Here is a 15,081-nt window from a genome sequence, read left to right as displayed (position 1 = left end):
AAAGGGCTAAAGCCATGTGTTGTAAAACAATATGAAATAGTAGTCTGCCACTGAACGCCGGATGTAAAGCATCGGCTTCGCTAAAGATAATTTTGTATTTTTAATTCTCTGAATGGCGCCACCCTAATATGGAATTTGTAAAATAAATGTATATATTTTTGATTGTTGATGAAGCCCATCATTTTGCGTTTTCATCAGTGTTCAGAAGCAGAACAACTATAAGTTCTTTATTTTATCACAAAAATATAAAATGTATAAAAAACAAAGGGTAAGAAAATGAGTATAGTCATAGAAAAAGTTAAAATTATAATATAGTATTTATCAGTTAAAATAAAACTTTTTGTTTAAGTCATTGTTAACAATTCAAATTTCTCCGAAGCAATTCTAAACCTTAATTTTGCTCACTACGTGCTCTTGCGCGCCGAAGCCTATCAATTAAAACGTATTAGCGTTTTATATAACATGGATTAGCCATATGATGCTCACTACGTGCTCTTGCGCGCCGAATCCAATCAATTAAAAATGAAAACTGTTGCCAGCGCGAGGAAAGAAATATCATCGGTTTTATAGATACATACATACATACATACGTACGTATTAGCGTTTTATATAATATAGATTACACTGGTATTTATGACAATAGAATCTTGCAAATCAAAATTTTAATTAGTTTAGAGCACTGATATCTATAAGTAGTTCCGTAACGGATGGCAATGACATTTCTATACGATGCTGAATTAATCGCCCTATGTTAGCTGAAGAATTCATCTTTAATATGCGTTTTTACTAAGATTCTAAAGGAGCTAGTGTATGATATTAACTACATTGCATGATAATGGAAATTTCAAGAGTTTTCTGACTACAACAATTTAAATTTTCATAGATTATTTGTCTCTGTATGAGAATTATCGTCAATCGAAGTTATGACTACATTGCGAACACCCTAGGGCGATCAAAGTTCAATTAAGGCAGTGCCTTAAAAAACTGACCCTTCGTTAACTAAAATCTAATAAAATTTCTAAATGAGCAAAAAAATACTAAACTAGCTCCTTAAATTTTCCAAAAAGTTAGAAAATATTTCTGTTTAATAATCTCTGCAAATCTAAATAAACTAACGAAAATAATTTCAGAATAGGGAATCGTAATAAGCGTTCAGGGGACTCACGGGCGATCTAGATGTTTTCTGTATTTAATTTATTAAAAATTTTAAGGGAATATTTTGGGATAACCAAACTAAGATGAACTCTGCGTCATTTATAATAACCAGTGCCTCGAGGGATCGAGTGCTAGCCTCCTAATGAGGTGACACATGTTCGATCCCAGCGACAGCTGTACCCGGTTCGCACTGACTCAAACCAGACGCAACATATCTTCAGTGGTAGACGGATCACGGGTTAGAGTTCTCCGTTTGTCAGGCTAACCGTGGAAGGTTTTCATCTCCGTGTAACGCACGGAGAGGAAAGCTAGTTCCATCTCTTCCACGGCATCAAAATGGCATATTTCTTCAAATACTTGATCCCCTTGTCTTCTGGATTGGGTTCGAAATGACAAGTGAACGGAGTGGAACATTAGTAGCCCGAAATCGGTCTGGAATTTAATGACTGTAATACACATTGAAATATTTGTCTATCTCTGTCATTAATGAAATTAAATGGGGTAAATGTAGATTACGCGCCCTAAACTATAACACTTGTACAGTAAAAATAAATTCACTGACTCTTGTGTGTATTATAGAAAATTACTACTTATGAACTTTTTGTATTACTGAGCAGAAAAGCTGGTGTGAACTCCATAAGATCTAAAAGTAGAGTGTAACGGAGCATTTTTGGTGTTTCACTGTAACTTTTTGAACACACTAAAAATATTTTAAAATGATTGTAAACAATGCATTTCATGAGGTATCAAAATTTTCTTTGAGAAAACTGTACATCTGTCCAAGTGATGGATTAGCTAATCAAGAAGTGGGTTACTTCAACCTCTTGGCATAGCTCGCTTAAGCACCTCATTGAGAGTTATTGAAATTTGAACAATTTCTGTGTCTATTCAGTAGTCATCAATGCTGAAGTGACAAAACAATTTTAATAGCGTAAATGGTGAAATAGTTTTTTTTTTCTGTACTTGAATATAATGAGGCGATTTTATAATGAGGTATTTCTAATTCGAGAAGATCGAACTCATGTGACGCCAGCTGATCGTCAATAAATAAAATGGGGTTTCACATAATATGGAATGTTAATTAACGTGAGGTTAATTAAGCACAGCGCCGTATTGCACATTGAATTTGAATTCTTGGATTTATTTATGTATTTTATTGTAACACGTGACATGTTTTTTTTTAAGTATCTGGCAACTTCGATGCTTCTACGTGGCTTCGTGTTAAGTAAGAAATATATGTGGGGGGGGGGGGGAACATTTGAAGAAATCTTTGGGAAGGATTATGGAATGCATTAGAATAAATACTTGACAGGCTTGGCTTACTCGAAATAGAATGCAAAGAACAGTTGCTAACTTAAACAAAGACGCGTTTTAACAAGCCCACACTACGTCACTCATCCTATTCTGAAGTTTTGAATACATTACGATATAGGTTAAAAACTACAAAACTTGAAAAAGTAATTCCATAACTTTTTCTAGATGTTTTTGTTCAACTTCGTTAATTATACCACTTGGCAGGCAAATATTAAGATTTATTATTTTTCTATTATAAGTATGAATGTGTCAAGTAAAACAATTCTAAGCTCTTTTTTTAAAGTAATTTAACTAACATTCGCCTTTTTGAAGCAACTAGTAATGCTAAACTCTCGCCTACTTTACTATATTTTAAAATTCACGTGAATATAACACGTTGATTAAAATAAATTTAGAATGAATGTTAGTTTTTCTACATAGCAATCCGATAGTCTAAAGCTCCATGAACTGAGCGATCTAACCTTGTTTAACATATCTTGCAAAGCTATTTAATTTTATTTGTGAAGTTTTGTTTGAAATTAAACTCCACAATACGTTTAAGCTCACTTTACTAATTTCGACGAGTGATTTCTGAATTCCATTGTTTTGGTATCTCTTTGAAAGGGGAGATATTAAGTGAAATTCGGCAACATTTATTTTTTAATCACTCACCAGCCATCCAGGTATTTTTTTTTTCAATTCTACCCTCTTCCTAGCCAGGATGTTTCAGATGTTCAAAAAATCTCCATTAATGCAGTCAAGCGGTTCTAGTTTAAAATGTGAGTTTGGACTGCGGGAAGGATAGGTCAGCAGATGTATTCGGCAAATTTGTCATCGTTTACTTTAATGCGGCTCTAATTTTTACTTCTCTGTACAGAACATTACCGTTGTCTCCAGTAACCGTCTCTTCATAGAGCACAGAATGCTTTTCAAAACTCTTCTCTCGAAGATGGCTAGTCTATTGTCATGTGATTGACATAGTTCTGGTTTCTGAGCACTGTTCTGTTTCAGATTAAAACTGGCTTCTTTTTACTCATTTTGATCGTATGGAAGTTCTAAATTCAATAAGACTACTCTTAGAAACAACGCGCCGTTTTATCTTTTCACGGGAAAATTTTTTATTAGTCACAATGACAGTGAATAGTCCTGCCCAGATCTAATTGTTAAATAATGGAAGGGGGTCATTAATAACGACGCGAGCAGAAAGGTAATTTTATTTTTTAATCTTAAAAGATAATTTAATACTATGAACGTCTAAAAGGGGATTTTTGTCATGCGCTTTCGTTCGATATTCACGAAAAGAAATTCTGATTTTTGGCAAATATATGTCATTGAGTAAGAGAAACGTATTCTGAAAAGGAAAATTTCAATGGATTGGACTGAACAAGTGTGAAATCCGAATTGGGAGTGGTAGACGGCCATTCGAGCTTCACAGTTGTTTAGCCGTTTCGGAACTTTTCCGTTTTTTCGACTGCAGTGCAGTAAGGACAGGGGTGCCATAAGAACTGGGTGGTCCTGGATTGGGATGCTAGCTCGCATATCCGTGACCTGATGCGTCTGAAGTACCCTTGCGCTTACAGCGAAATCTATCTGTTAAATTAGCTACTAAGTTTTTCCCGCGCTCGTGAAATTAACATTTAAAGGGCTGAGCTGGTCTAGAGTAAGGGCCTGGACTGTAATTAAAGGTTGCAGGTCCATGCCCTGAATAACCACCCAGCGCTTTACTAGCATTGTAACTTAAAACAGACGTTCATATGGCTCAATATTCACGAATTTCATCATCCACGATATTTTCTAGATAGAGAGGTTAAGGTTTGTTAAGGAATAAAATGAGACACTTATGAAAACTTAAACAATAGTGGCGTTCAAGATTTCAATTAAACTTTAATTTGGTTTTGTTTTGGTCAATTAAACTTTAATTCAGTTTTGTTTTTGTCAATTAAACTTGAATTCGGTTTATGATTAGTTTTTAAAAGCTCTATCTGTACAAATAACAATTTTTGATACCTAAATTTAATTTGAAAATCTAGCTTAATATTTAAATGAAATGCTTGAGACGAATTTTGGGAAGTTTTATTTACCTGCGTTCACATAGGGTTCAGAAATCTGGGCAATGTTAAAAATTGATAGACAATATAATAGCCATTTTTCAGAATTGTTTTGAGAAATCAAGGTGCAATGTGGTCGAAAGAAACACAATGAGCTGTACATGCTGTATAGAACTACACTCTACTGCATAAAATGTTCTGGGGGCATTTGCCGATTGTTCTTAACATTCAAAATCTTGAAGCCTATTAGAACTGATAAGAAGCAAGCTGAAATTAAGATGGGTGCAATATACTGAGGATTTCAAAGTGCTTATAAGAATCTATTACCCTGGCAAAATAGTAGAATCTAAATGAAAGATTCTTAAATGGTTTGCCCACGAAGAGCTGTTGAGTCAAAATTTACTAAGTATTCACGTGAAACTAAAGCTCTAAATTACCGCTGATAAGAAATTATTTGTTTAATGGAAAATTTTAGTTTTCGTCTAATCCCCATAAATGCTCATGACTTTCTCTGAGTTTTTAAAAGTCCCTTTTATTTGACCAAAATGTATAAAATATTTTTTTAGTATATGATGAATTTATAAAATTTAATATTTAATGTTAACCCCTAACTTTTTAGTCATCAAAATCGTTCAGTTCTGTGAGAAAATGAAATTAAGGAACGCATAAGCATAATTTTTATTTTAAGACTAGTAGGAAAACACTGTGGAAATATGTTACTAATCTTAAAATAACTTACATTTAAGTTCAAAAGCCATTTGCTTTGCTTGTAATGATATCACTCAAAGTAATACAAATTTTCTAGCTTTTAACTAAATGTATTTCCTAATAGTCTGCATCAGATTTAATTTTAGTAGATTTTACGAAATTATTTCCGTACCTTTTTAAACTGACCCTAATCAAATTGAATAATCAGTTGTCATTAAATATCAATTTATACTTCTTTTCTATTCGTATCATCAAGCAATTAAAATCTAATATATATAATTCTCTTGCATGGCTCCCAAATTTTGGCTGTATTTCTTTTCCGCCGGTGGCAACGTTTGCTTCGTTTTGTTTACGTTACTATTTCTCTTACACGGCGACAAAAAAAGCCTCATTACAACTCCCCGAATGGCAACGCTAGAAAATTGACCATTGATTGCCGCTAAAAATGTCACATGCCAAATCTAGCTGAGGTGGCTCAACATATAGCGCTTTTAAAAACGGAAACTGAAATAACCAGAGAGCATCAGATGCGGCAATCTCATACTATTAAGCTAGGCAGAAGTGAGTATTCTTTGTCGATAGATCTCTATTTTAGTATTTTGTCGAAAGCGCTTTTTTTTCACGAATTTATATATAACGAATTATTATCACGAATTATATTACGAATTATACTATAGCATATTTCTAATAGGTTTAACGAATTACATGTCATTTATTTGAATTCAAATTTATTTTAATGACTTAGTATTTACTAAAAATATGTAATTTTTTTTTAAAAAAGAAGTTTTTATATGGATTTGAATGATTGTTTTGAATTCTTAGAATCTTGTGCATTTGCAATGTATCTAAGTTAGTAGCGAGCGAAGCGAGCTTGGTGTGCGAAGCAAACCATATAAGATTGCGTAGCAATTTTCGGGGGTTGGCGAGCGTTAGCGAGCAGGGGGCGCAGCCCACTAGTTTTACTGAAATACTCTTCTGTATTTGACAAGCATTCATATGAGAGTGACAATGTAGAAATTTAAAATAAAAAATTCCATCATAGCATTTTTCTCGCTTTACCATAAAATATGTCTTTTATCTATCTTGAATACTGTTAACATCGAAAGCACCTAAATCTGGTATAAAATTCACACTTTTAACGTTCAATAAATTTTGAAAATGAAAATATTGAAGTATCTCTACCCAAAGTCTTTCTTTATTAAAGACTATTACAACCAGAAGCTTTAAACTATTGCGTCAAATAAATCTTTACACCAATATATATGTACATTTGAAAGCTTTTAATAGATGAAAAGTAAAATTTTTGAATATTTTTAACTGTAAGAACTCTAATCTATGATGTGTAACTCTATACCTTCATTCCCCAGTAGATCAATACAAATTGAATTTAAACTTATTACAGCAGGTTTACTTTTCCTATTGTTCAATAGCATACTTTATTTCAAAATATTGATTTTTAAATACTTGTTTTTTCGGGTTCATTAGATTGTTCAATTTATCTTTTTTGCTTTGTGTCTAGGTACTGTGTTTGTCTTTTTCATTTTTCAGAATTGTCTGTATTCTTGTTGCAAGTTTTGAGGTGCCATGACCACCACACAGGATGGAAAGTTTTGAGGAGGAATCAAATGATTTGAAGAGGAAACTACTGAATGGATGGAAAAACGTTTCCAGCACAAAGAACTTGTCAATTATTTTGCTAGCCTAGTAGGTGAGACTATGAACTTGATTTTTCTCTTTGTTCTTTGAAGCTCAATTGAAACTGGAGCAGAATGTTAACATTCCTTAGATTAGATCCAAATGAATGAATCTACTGTGAATGAGACCTTCCAATTTCCAATCCTATCGATGGCTGTTTGATACGAATTCTGCTGGCTAATACAGACCACTGTGCTGACTATCCTCTGTGGTAGATGGATCGATCGTGAGTTAGAATCTCATACTGTCTAGCTAACCGTTGGAGGTCTTCCTGGTTTTCCTCTCCATGTAACGCAAATGCGGGTTAGTTTAATCAAAGTCCTCCAGGAAAGCAATTTTCATTTGTAACGATAAAGTTATAAAATAACTCTATAGAGATATTAGTAAGATAGTCTAGTAAGATAGAGAAATTAGTCTTATAGCGATATTAGTAATAAACCCAGAAATGTCTTTATTGTGTAACGCTGGTTCAACCTCTTTACGATGTTATCAATTTTGTGCATTGTTGCCATACTGACTATACCTAATTCTTGTTAATGGAACGTAATATGCAATTAAATAGAGAATTAAGAAACATACCATAACAATACGTTTTTATTGCTGTAAGAATTGAAGACTGGGGCAGTAAAAGGCTTCGGTGGCTGACAGCAGACTAACGATCGAGGTTTAAAAAAGTGGTGTTTGTTTAATAAGAAATTGCAAAATTAGAAAAAAAATACAATGCGTGAATTTTTTACTAGAAAACTAGTTAACCCAAATTGATCATTTGTAAAAGTATATAAATTCGCGACTATTTGATACGGATGAATTTGTATTAATGTAAGAAATGTTTGCATTCTTATTTACATGAAGTCTTGAAACTAATTTTATAGGGCAATTTGAGAAATTAATTATTTTGAAAAGGGGTCAACTTCACTTTGGATTCATTGGACAAAACCTCTTTTCAAAATAATTTAATTTTTGAAATGTATAATCTTGAAAAAACTTTAAATGTGTCATTCAGTTTTAAAATAAACTTTAAAATAAATGACTGGTTCGTACAAATTGTAGGATATAAAATTGGGATTTTGCAATGGAACCCCAAATCATAAATATTAGTCTCATAAAAATGACACATATCTGTGAGTTAAAATTTTCTACATAGACTTCGTTTAAATTTCATTATAGATATACGTATCTACCACTACAAAAATATAATTCCATTTCACTAGTTTCGATCTAACCTTTTCATGGGTGAAGATTGACGGGGTCGATCTCCCTACATGGGTGACCTTCGATGAGTGGTCTACATGGAACAGTTGACATGCTGCTTGAGGCTGTTGCTTCTCCGTCTCGATCACACACAACGTATACACTCGACTGCTAATGGCAACACAGGAGCGACTGTCAATTTAATACAGCTCTCACGATTAGCACTCAAAAAGTACGGTGATCTTAATACAGCTCTCCCGGCTTCTCACTAAACACGAATGAATCCACTAGTGGTATCCGTTCATTTAACTCTATTACAGGTATAGTTCTGGGTGGGGGAGTACTGTAGTGTATCTACCTCGAAGACAAACACAGGCACAGCTTTTGCTTTCCTCAATATTACACATTCACAAAGTTACACATTAGAAAGGACAAATTCAATCTTTCAAGCCGAACAGTTGGCAATCCTTGAATGCATTAAATATATTAAGAGCACTGAAAACTTCAATAATAATGATAGTTATATCATCTGGTCTAACTCAAAAGCATCAATACCATCAATACTTGATTTCTGCACAAATAATAGAATTTCTTTTGATATTCAACACGAACTTCAACACACATCACTACAAATTTCCTGGATTAAAGCACACAGCAATAGTAATGAAAAAGCAGATGATTTAGCTAAACAATCTACGAGACAACCAAAAAATTACGCATACCCACTTCCAATTTCATATCTTAAACGAAGTATTAAAGATTCTCTTCGAACAAAATGGCCATTTCAATGGAATAATTGAGACAGAGGAAGATGTCTATTCAAAATTATTAACAATGTTACTTTTTTCAAAACAATTCCTCCAAAACAAGTCATCTTGTTCTTGGCCATTTCAAACCTTCTTTCATTACCTGCATATAACAGATACTGATCTTTGCACCTGCGGCCAACAAGGTTCGCCTGAATATTATCTCACTAGCTGTTCCTATACTGTCTCCTGGCACAGTTGTCAGCCTAGCCCAATAAATTTAAAAATTTGGCAGAAAAATTTTATTATAAACAATGCTTTAACCAAAAGATTAACAGTAATGAACTTTTTAGCAGATAATGACTATTTATTAAAATTTTAATAATCTCCTATTTCACATGTATAATTTTTTTTACTCTTTGTCTTAGTTCTTCTTAAATTTCACACTTTCAGCTAAAAAAAATTTTTTTCTTTTAAATATCATGTTAAGTAGAATATTTTCAAAATTAATACCTCTGACTGGACCCGTTCCTAGGCGGGAGTGGAGCTGGACTAGTGGCCAAGTCCTGGGCTATATGGTTAAGGGTTTTTCATAACCAAGGTCAGGGCTTGGAGGAAAGAAAAAAAAAAGTGTATCTACCACTACTAAAATATAAATACATTTCACTAGTAAGGCAACTGGATTCTATGGTGGGGTATCTATTCATAAGAAGCGTGTTTGGAAACATAGAATTCTGCTGATAATTATTTGCGAATCTAGTAAAATCGACACAATAAAGTATTCTCAGAAGTTTTTTCTTTAAACGGAGATATAAGTTATGATATTAATCTATTTGTTGTTCAGAGTTTTAAGTGAAACGAATTGCCTTTTATCTCGCATAAAATCGGGTCTCTTATTTAAGAATTTAAATAAGAGTTTCCTTAACGCGGTTGAAAACGCGTCAAATACTCTCGTTGCATGTTAATCTCTTTTTCATTTCAGGAGGAGGAAAGAAGTCATTAGTTTCAAACAAGGTTTTGGCGAGAGTAATTTTTATTTTAAATTCATTGCTGTTAGAAGAGTTAAGTGAACTGAACTTAATTAAAAACTCTTCTTCTTCGTGGATTTGCATTGAAGTGGCTGTTCTGTGATAATCTCCAGATTTGGCAAAATATTTTTGGAATACTTTTAACAATCTTTTCGATTATTTTTAATACAATATATAGAATCATTCATAAAAGTTGTTCTATCAAGGAATAGAAGTATTCTGTTGATTAGTTTTTTAAAAAAATGTCTTTTTTCTATTTTGTGAAGCGAATAGAAGGATGGTACATAGGTGGGTACTTTATTGACGTCACACGAGAACTTCACAATGGGCTATTGGCGACGGTCTGCGAAAACTGATAAGAAATAGACAAGAACTGGCCTGGGAAACATCCCTGAGGATGATCCGAAGGCATGCATCGCCATTTTCATCCTCTGCAGAGGAGATGGCTACGCGCGAGAAGTCGAGCATTTTACGGTAGAACACATGAACGAGGACCGCGCATCCTCGGTCTCTACGCAGGCTGATCAAAGTGATCATCCACCCGCACACTGACCGCAACCTAGACTTCGGTGTTCCGGCTGGGAACCGAGTCATTACTCCACTGATTGGAATGAAATAATTAAAGAATCCTTAAAACAGTTTCGATAAGCATCGCATTAAAAAAATATATAAATTTCATGTAATTTAAATATTTATTTTGTCGATGACTTTGCATAATCGCACAAGTTTATTATAGTTTAAAATAATAAATATGTCAATGTAGAATTATTATTTTTTTCGTAAGAAGATATTGAGACAGTTTTTTTGGATTAAAAGAAATCAAAATCTATAAACGTTAAAATCTTTTTTCATTTAAAAATGAAAGAGTAAAAGATTTTGCCTCCTAAAATAGAAATAGCTTTTAAACTCTCTATTAGTATGAAAAGAAGCTTTTTTCGCTTGAAAAGAAAATTTAAATATTTTGAAAAAATATATTCCGGGAAAATACCCACAACTTTTCAAAGAAATTCTCTGACAGATTCAAAGTTTAATCTTTTGATTTAAAATGACATCTCAAATGTGTCAGAGAAGGATTGAGGTTCAATCCTCGATAGCAGTTTGAAGTACAGCTAGCTTCAGAGTTACTCTGGAAAGTAAATACCTGATTTGCTGCCCACCACACATAAGACAAGGGAACTCCAGGATCAAGAATTGGAAGAAATTTGCCTTCGTGGAGAACTTTATGATGAAACTAACTAGCATTTGCGTTACACGGGGAAGAAAACCTCCCACGGTTAGCTAGGTGACAGGGGGACTCTTACCCATGATCCGTCTCCCACTGAGGATATTTTACGCAAACACGGTGGTCGGTGTTAGCCGGGTTGGGAATTCGTATCGAACAGTCATGGCTGAGATTCGAAACCGGTTCACCTCATTCACGCTCTATCCCCAGAGCAACATCACGGCTCTTGGATACAAACTTGTAAAGCTTTAACTGCTATAATACAAGCTTTACACGAACACCCATTACAAACTCACAGGAGAATAAAATCCTTTTCTCAGACAAAATGTTCGAAAAACAGCTTGAATAGCAGCGGCTGTACGCTCTTTTAAAAGAGTCGCTTTATCGAACAAAATATGTACAGCGGCCATTTTGAAAAAAAAAACATTTTTCAGTGTTTTGATTCATTCCATCGTCTCGCAGAAAAGAAATCCTCAAAATAAGCTTATTTTTCTGACACTGCAGCCTTTACTTCTGACCAAGGGCGCCGGCAGAATAATATAAAAGGGGGTGCAACCGTCTAACAAACTACCCCCCCCCCTATTTTTTTTAAAAAAATATTCTGTTATTACGTTTTTTTTTGTTATTACATATACTTTCATCTATTAATTTTTTTCAAGATTCAGGTATAGGACAAAATAATAGGAACACCTGTGAAAAAATGAAAATATTTTATTAATAAGGAGTTGGGCCACTTTGGCCTGAATGACAGCTTGCATTCGACGTAAGATTGACAAATAAAGGTCTTGAACAAAGTTCATTGGAATTTGCAGCCATTCCTCTTGCCGGGCTGTCTCGAGTTCAGAGAGTGTGCGTGGAGGAGGAAACAGAGCACGGACTTTTTTCTCCAAAAACCCCCACAAAGGCTCAATGATATTGAGATCAGGGGACTGAGGACACCACGTTAGATGGTCCACTTCATAATTACGCTCATTTAACCATGTTAGAACACAGTGAGGCGTGTGAACAGGTGCGTTGTCATCTTGGAACACAGGACGTTCTCCCGGAAAGAGAGTATGAAGCATAGGGTGAAGATGATCTGCAAGAATGCTTCGGTAATGATCCCCTTTGACCACCCCCTCCCTTAAGACAACGAGAGGCCCCAATACACGGGCAGATATAGCGCCCCACACCATCACTGAACCACCTCCATGCTTCAAGGTTGGAACCAGGTAGTCAACATGAAATGCTTCTGCCGGCGTTCGTCACACGAACACACGTCAAGTGGTTTGGAATAGTGCAAAAGAGGATTCATCAGATCAGATGACTTGTTCCCATTGCAGTTGTGTCCATTTTAGGTGGTCTTAGCACCACTGTAGCTCTTCAAAGCATTCCGCGCTGAAACTAACGGTTTTGGAATAGCTACTCTGTCATGAATCCTAGCAGCATGCAACTCCCGTTGAATAATTTTCATGGATACAGGGTTCTGAAGGTGGGTATTCATCTCGAATGTTATCACCGGCAGTGTAGTCTTGCTTTTTCGAGCGACTATCCTCTTCAACACCCGTGTATCACGGTCTGACAACTTCGACTTCCTGCCGCTGTTGTGCCTCGCCGAAGACACCTTACCCAACTTTGTGTATGCCGACAGAGTCCTTGATTCAGTGGTCCTTGAAACACCTACAAGGTTCGCTGTTCTGAACACGGACGCTCCAGCCAGGCGAGCTCCGATTATCATGCCTCTTTTAAGGTCAGAGAGGTCGGACATAATCTCGTTTTGCTAGAAATAGATTTTTCTCTTGCAAATCTCACACTGCCAAATGCTAGACAGATACCTTGTCTTTCATCACCACTAGGTGTCACATTCTTGCGGCGGGCACGTGTCGCATTGGACGGTCGAGAACGACTCCATTCTTTCACAGATGTTCCTATTATTTTGTCCTATACCTGTACATTTCTTCACTGTTAACAAGATATTTTAAAAAAATTACGAATTTACGTGATCCGAAATGTGGAGGAATAGAGAAAATTCTTATGAATCCCTCAAATACATCGATTTAGATATTGAGGCCACACCGTTTTATCCAGCTGTAGCGGAGGCAATCAAAATTGGCCTAACTCTTCAAGCTACTACGTGTACTATTGAACGTACTTTTAGTACAATGCGACGCATGAAAACATGGAATCGGTACTACAATGTCTCACGACAGATTAAGTAGTTTGAGCTTGCTCAGTGTGCATAAGAAAAGAATCAAAGATGACTCAGAATTCATTGAAAATGTTATAAAAAGATTTGGACAGCTAACAAGACGATTACAATTCTTGTTTGATTAAACAATTTTTAATTGTTATGAATCAATAATTGCTTAACTATTTGCTTTTGAATAAAAATATTTTTAATAAAAATTTTGTATACTCTTTAATTGTTTAAATAAAGCCAGGGGGAAGCAAGTGCACCCCCTTGCACCCCGCTGCCGGCGCCCTTGCTTCTGACTACCCCTTTTGTACATAAGTGTTTAAAATGCCCGTGTAAACAGAGAAAAAAAGCATTTGGTGTTTTTAATGTATAATTGCATTTTTTTTATTGAAATAAATAATTTGCGAATCATAAAATGCAAATAGCGTTCTATACGTGAAAGGGGTGCTTTAAGGCTTTATGTTTATGCTAACTCAAAATTGAAAAATTAAGTAAACAGGAAATTTTTACTCAACATTTCTATAAAAACAACAACAAAAAAAAAAGATTTATCCATAGCCATTACCTAAGAGCACTTTCGAGGAAGGAAAATCGTTCTCAAACTAAAGTTTTGCATCAAGATTTAAAGTTTAGGTCATAAAATCTAAGTTTGTGGATAAGAAATAAATAAATATATCTTATGGAATTTAAAGACTCTGTTATGGTAGATAAAATCAACAACTTTTATGCGTCAAATACAATGATACTATTATCTAGAAGATTCTAATAAATATTCAAAGTCAGTAGGTCAGGAAAAATTTAAATATGCGAGATTCCTTTTAAGTCGCTAAATTAATTTTGCCAAATAGTAGTTTTAAATGTTTTGAAAAATAAATTATACCAAACGCAAACTTAATTGATCAACAAAGCACAAAAAAAGCTGTGGTGTACTGTATAAAATACACAGCTTGATTTGCCGTTCAATAAAAGCACACCAGTTGTAGATTACAAAGGGATTTGAGCATCAGCATTATAGTGATATAAACTCAGCGAAATCAGCGTTTATCTTTCGAACAAACTGTTTACACCGATTCAAGTTCTTGAATTCGAGAAATTGGAGGAATTTATCTCACCAAGAAACGGGATGATTCGTCGATACTGTCCGATGGAATTAGCCGCTATAGCTCAGGGGATAGAGCGTTAGCCTTCCAATGAGGCGAACAGGGTTCGAATCCCAGTGGATAAGAATTCCGCTTGCACCGACCACAGTGCTGACACGTGAAATAGGCTAACCGATACCCCTTGCCGTTAGGCTAACCGAGGGAGGTTGTCGTGGTCTTCCTCTCCGAGTAACGAAAATGAAGGTTGGCTCCATCAAAAAGTCATCCACGAAGGCACATTTCTCACAATACTCGATCCGGAAGTACCCTTGTCTTCTGGATTGGATTCAAAATGACAAGGCTACGGAGTTGAACATGAGAAGTCGTAAACCCATGCAATTGGGTCGGTTGTTCACCGATGGTTATAAAATAAAATAAAATGGTAGGTAGGGCACAGGGTTCATGTTCTGGGAATTTGTGGGTTCGATCCCAACAGGCCGAAGACTCTCCCGTGCAGTAAATGGTGACCGATGCACGTTAAATCTGTTGAGTCACAAAGTCCTCCATGTTCCCATAACAAATCAATTCCTCTGGCGGTACTGATCCAGGAGTTTCCTTGCCTTCTGGGTTGGCTCAAAATGACATGGCTGCGAAGTTGAACCTGAGTAGTCGTCAACCCAAAAATGGGGTCAGCTGTTCAATGACGGATATAAAATAATACACACACATATATATATATA

The 15,081-nt window shown here is 35.1% G+C and overlaps 1 protein-coding gene across 6 annotated transcripts in view; it reads right to left on the bottom strand.

Annotated features, from left to right (window-relative positions):
- LOC107454023 (class A basic helix-loop-helix protein 15) overlaps positions 1-15,081 on the bottom strand; it is a 219,912-nt gene that overhangs the window by 101,884 nt on the left and 102,947 nt on the right. The window lies entirely within an intron of this gene.

Source organism: Parasteatoda tepidariorum, chromosome 3, assembly GCF_043381705.1.
Source record: "Parasteatoda tepidariorum isolate YZ-2023 chromosome 3, CAS_Ptep_4.0, whole genome shotgun sequence".
In the NCBI taxonomy this organism is placed as follows: Eukaryota; Metazoa; Arthropoda; class Arachnida; order Araneae; family Theridiidae; genus Parasteatoda; species Parasteatoda tepidariorum.
This window is presented reverse-complemented; position numbering and strand designations above follow the sequence as displayed.